The sequence below is a fragment of the Myotis daubentonii genome, chromosome 3 (genome assembly GCF_963259705.1).
Source record: "Myotis daubentonii chromosome 3, mMyoDau2.1, whole genome shotgun sequence".
Lineage (NCBI taxonomy): Eukaryota > Metazoa > Chordata > Mammalia > Chiroptera > Vespertilionidae > Myotis > Myotis daubentonii.
The window spans coordinates 149,988,906-149,994,905 of record NC_081842.1 but is presented as its reverse complement, the minus strand read 5'-3'; positions in this window follow the sequence as shown (position 1 = coordinate 149,994,905).

Sequence of the window (6,000 nt, the reverse complement as noted above, 5' to 3'; positions counted from 1 at the left end):
AATGTGTCAAGCTCATGGTAGTAGCCACAAGTTTTCTAAAACTCTAATTTCTGTTTGAAAGCTTCAGTTTTATCATTGCCAACAAACACTGCCTGTTATCTCCCTTGAAGTGACAGTCTCGCATTATTCACTCTCAAAGAAATAAAAGTCTACCAAGAACCTACGTTTGAAAAACCATAGTTTGTCAGTAGTTTTTTCTCAAGTAAAAACTGTGTTCCATGATAAAAGCGGCCAGTACTAGTTACAATTCAAAAAATCAACTGCTTTTTCTCGAGACAACCATCGTACTCCTGTACACAGTAGATGTGCTTTATACATATTTCCCATTTGTCACACAACATTAAGAAGATGTGTACTCAAGGGTAGTGACTTTTAGAGAGAGAGTGAAAGGGAAGGCGGGAGGGAGAGAGAGAAAAAAAAGGAGAGAGAGGGAGAGAGTCAGAGAGAGAAAGAAATATCGATGCCAGAGAGACACATTGACTGGTTGCCTCCAGCATGCACTCTGACCAGAGGCAGGGAGAGCCCCACAACCCAGGCACATCCCCTTGTCTAGAATCCCTTCAGTGTGCAGGCCAACACTCTAACCACCTAGCACACCGGCCAGGCCAGGAAGCAATATTTTAAAGAGCTCTCAGGTAATTCTGGTATGCAGCTAGAATACAGAACTGGGCTGGAAAAGAAGTAGTGGACTCCAGTGTTCATGCCAGAGTACTTGAAAACCAGGTAAAGAGACCCTGAGAAATTAAGATATGACTGTCAGTCACAACCATGACCGTCAGTGCTAGAGAAGCGTGCATGGGATTGGGGCCAGTGCCACTCCTGCTTCCTGAGCCATGGGACCACCCCTGAGTGGTCTCAGCCTTGTGATGCTTGAGTGCTCCTTCCATAATCTACCTTTCAAGCAGCATGATCTCAAAATCTGTTGTTCACACCTTTCAGTTACTTGAACCAGAGGCATCATGCCCTAGAAAGACAGGTGTGTGATTAAATTCTGCTTACAATGGAACTCCCGAAGGGGGTCACATGCTGAGAGTGCTGGGAGCAGTGCTTATAATAAGCCCTTGTTTATAGTTCAATTAGAGTTCAATAGCTCAACAACTCCCTTCTCCTGCTTCTGCTCCCCAACCTCCCACCCAATGGTTTCCTTCTAATATGGTTCTTTAAGCTACTCTCTAATGATGGGGTGGGTACACGACCCAGGTCAAGTTATGCTTTTAATGGTGTTTACACAGTTGAAGTAGCTCAGCTTGTTAGGGCACGGAGCTGCAAGGACAGGCAGAGCATCTGCTCAGGGCTCTGTTAAATTAACCTTTAGTCAGTTTGCCCTAATTGATCCAGTGCTTCCCTCCCAGGGCATTTTAAGTATTTAAAAGCATGTAATGAAAGATCTGACTAGTCTGTAACTGTGGTGGTTTAAGAGAACTGCTATAGTATTCCTTTTGAAATATCTTGCTGAATTAAGAAGTATTTTAGGAAGTATTGGGCTGAACATAAATTAATTAATTTTGGATGAAATTAGTCTTTAAAATGTGGACCAAAAAATGTATGAATGTGAAAGATCTTGTTTTAGACTCGAGGAAGAGTTGCTGCAGCACTACATCTGTCCACCTGGCCAGAACATTTGTAGGAGCCTCTATTTTCCACCAACAGAGGGACACGTGGTGACTTCCTACAGCGGAGGGAGTAGACTTCAGAGAACTGTCCCAGGCTCAGATTGGGCTCCAGCTGTGGCCGGAAGCTTGCCCGCCAGAGGACAGTGGCACGGATGGCATGTGATCTGGAAAGGGCGAGCCCCAGGTGAAAACCTCAGCTCTCCACCTACTGGCTTTGTGGCCTTGGTTAGTCTCTTAACCTCATTAAGCTTCCATGTTCACATCTGTAAAATGGGGGTGATAATAGCACCTACCTTCCAGGGTTGCTATGAAGATTAACACAGATAATCCACTATAAGTATACAGTACATCTTAGCAAAACAAAAAACAAAGCAAGACAAAACAAAACCCAGCCAACCAAATAAAACCAACAAAAACAAGAAACCTTCAAGACTCAGATGCAACTTTTTAACTACTTAAAACTGCCTCCGTCCCCTTCTCTCCCACCCTTATCTGTAAGCATGCTAGTTGCAGTGACCTGAAAACACACACATATGCATAAATAAATGCTATAGGAGCCTAAAGTTCAAGTGCCCACAGGAAGTTCAGCACAAAACTGCAAACTGAGGCCAGGCCCCTTGAGGGCTGCTGCTCCCAGAAGAGACTCCCAGACTCGTGAGGGTCCCTGAGTGTCCCTCCTGAGCACACATCACATTCCCCAGCCTCTGCTGCAGTTCGATGTCGCCCCCGATTAAACTCTGGACCATGGAGTGAGGAGGGCCTCTTCCAGCCCTGGCCTGGGCAACCCTCACAGGTACAATCCTCGCTCTCTTTTTTCATTTGCTGGCTGAATGGAGCAAACACCAAGGACACCAAGAGCCTACGAGAGGGCCAGCCCGGACTAAAGAGGGAAGGCCCACCTCCTTGCTGACCTTGGACTCTGACATGAATGCGAAGAAAATTCTTAGTGTGTGAAGCTGCTGGTACTTGTGGTGGTGGTTGTAGGAGTTTGCCTATCTTGATGAGTACAATGGGCTTTTCTATTTTTTTGCTGGTGTCCGCAGGGTGGGTACAGCACCAGATAGGCAGTCGGGAGAGCTGGTCCTAGACTAGGCTCTGCCCCTCACTTCTTTTAAATTTTTTTATTTTTTGTTAATCCTCACCTGATGATACTCTTCCATTGATTTTTAGAGAGAGTGGAAGGGAGGGAGAGAGAAAGAAAGAGAGAGAGAGAGAGAGAGAGAGAGAGAGAGAGAGAGAGAGAGAGAGAAACATTGATGTGAGAGAGATCCATCGGTTGGTTGCCTCCAGCACACACCCTGGCTAGGGCCGGGGATTGAGCCTGCAACTCAGGTGCATGCCCTTGACTGGACTCGAACCTGGGACCCTTCAGTCTATGGGCTGATGCTCTATCCACTGAGCCAAACCTGCGAGGGCAGCCCCTCACTTCCTGATGGACCTAAAGGGTCTCAGCCTCTAAAAAGCTGAGCGTCTGAAAAGGTCAGTGATTCCTTCCTCTTTGATGATGACACAACTGGCTCTCTGCCTGTGCAGGGACTTGGCCAGGAAAGACCTCGGCTGAGCCCTTGGAGGGAGGTGCCAGCTGCCTTTCCCTCCTCTCCCTGGAGCTTGACTATGTGCAGCTCAGCAGCTCAGCACACGGCCGACTCTTTGGCTGTCACTTAAACTAATTCCATGACGTTGGCCAACTCCATTAACCACTTTGCGCCTCAGGTTCCTTAACCATGCAATGGAAATAGCAAATCACCTCCTGAAGAGAGTTCTAGTAAGAATCAGAAATAAGTTTTGTAAGGCAGCAGTTATAGTGCCTAACACTAGAGGTCACGGTTATAGTGCCTAACACTAGAGGTCACGGTTATAGTGCCTGACACTAGAGGTCACGGTTATAGTGCCTGACACTAGAGGTCACCCAATTCAAGGCTGCTGCTATTACATTAGTATGCTTAAAACTTGGTGCATCCCACAAACATTTCGTGAGTACTCACTATGGCCAGGCAAATTGCTAGAAATGCAGAGGCAAGTGGGGGGACGTGTCTCTGTCCTCGATATATCAGTGCTCTGGTCCTGGCAACCTCTGACCTCCTCCCAAACCTCCCCCTCCCCCTGAACACACACATAGGTATAACACGGCTATCTGATGTAGAAAACAACTGAATTTTCAAAAAGTTATCTGGGGCCAGATTTCTGTTTCTCCCCCATGTTGTTACATGAAGTCAGGTGCTCTTTCCTTAAAGAATTCCTCCCTCTTAGTCCAAGGGTTGGTGAAATTCTGTGGTTAAACCTTGGGCAGTAGTCAAATCTCAGAGGCTTTCAGTCAGTAGAAAAAAACAAATCCTCAGCTACAGCTTGAGCCTGACGTTTTTGGTCTAAGGGAGCTTGGAGAATAGGGAGAGGTCAGTGTTAAGAATCTATGTCCTACTTCCCAGGGGTGGGAGAGAGGGAAACTGGAAGACTTGAAGGGTGTTAAGATGAGGAATGGATAATTATATGTCTCTGTTTTTCTATTCTGATTGTAAGATCTTTAATAGTCATTCCACACACACTCTAACAAAGCTTTTAAGGACAAGCTTAAGAAGGATTAATTTATAAAGACCTAAGTGATAGAAACCTCTAAAATATAGTAAAGGGAGAAATGATACTCAAAATCACAGAGTTTAAAAGCTAGAGAGAACTTCAAAGGTTATCTAACTCAGATTCTCGAATGCTGATCCACGATTAAATTGTCACAGGTCTGTGATGAAAAGAAAACACTCAGGCCAATTGTATGGAGTCCTTCCATACAATTAGCTACTCATTTTAAATGACTCTGCATTCTAAGATGGTCTTCCTAGTTTTTGGTTGAACTATTCTTTATTTTACAGAACTAGGGGCCCGGTGCACGAAATTCGTGCACTGGGTGTGTGTGGGGGTGGAGTGTCCCTCAGCCCAGCCTGCCCCCTCTCACATACTGGGAGCCCTCAGGCGTTGACCCCCATCACCCTCCAATCGCAGGATAGGCCCCTTGCCCAGGCCTGACGCCTCCGCCAGAGGTGTCAGGCTTGGACAGGGGACCCCCATCTCCCCACGATCACTGGCTCTGGCCCCCGCCCAGGCCTGAGGCCTCTGGCCCAGGAATCATGCCTGGGCAGGGGACCCCCATCTCCCTCTGATCGCTTGCTCCACCCCCCGCCTAAGCCTGACGCCTCTGACCCATGCTTCAGGCCTGGGCAAGGGGACCATCATATCCCCCCAATCCCCGGCTCAGCCCCCTGCCCAGGCCTGATGCCTCGGCCAGAGGAGTTGACCCTAATCACCCTCCGATCACCAATCACCGGATCGGCCCCTTGTCCAGGCCTGAGGCCTCTGGCCTAGGCGTCCAGCCCGGGCAGCAGGGACCCGCAGCTGCAGCGGCCCCGCGATCGTGGGCTTCGCTTTAGGCCCAGGCAAGGGACCCCTAGCTTCCGGGACTGCCAGCTTTGACCGTGTCCAGCTCCCATCGCTGGCTTCACCCCTACTTCCTGCTATCACTGGCCAGGGCGGCAAAGGCGCCTGATTCTCCGATCATGGCTGGGGGGCAGGGCAAAGGCGGCCCCAGGGCCGCCTTTGCCCTGCCCCCCAGCTCTTAGCTCCCCCCTGGGTTTCTGATCACTGTCAGTGGCAGGGGGCTTCTTCCTGCTTTCCCTTTCGCCTCCCTGCATTGTGCCTACATATGCAAATTAACCGCCATCTTGTTGGCAGTTAACTGCCAATCTTAGTTGGCAGTTAATTTGCATATAGCCCTGATTAGCCAATGAAAAGGGTATCGTCGTACGCCAATTACCATTTTTCTCTTTTATTAGTGTAGATAATAATAGTATTTTAGATGGCAGTTTGTTTTTATCTTTTGTACATGGGTTTTTTAAAATCCTTGCCTGTAAAAATAAAATGGCACCCTGGCTGGGTAGTCAGTTGGTTAGAGTGTTGTCCCGATACGCCAATGTTGCATGTTTAATCCCTGGTAAGGGCACATACAAGAATCAACCAATGAATGCTTTACTGAGTGGAACAATAACTCTATGTTTCTCTCTCTTTCCCTTCCTCTCTCTATAATATCAATGAATCAGTAAAAAAAAAAAAAAAAAAAAAAAAAAAATTAATGGCAATTCTATCCTGGTCCCTATGTTTTTTGAAATTTTGTTGTTCCTTGAAATCCAAAATCTAGAAACCACTCATCTAACTCAACCACTACATATAACATATTGAGAAACTAATTCCTAAGAAGTTATCCAATATCTCCAAGTTTGGAGACAATGTCAGAATATGGAACCTTACTTTGATAAGTGGGAAGAAGAACTTATCCCTCAAAGCAAAATGAATCTGAAGATAGCATTTCTGTAGATGCTAATAAAAATTAGTCTAGCAAAACATT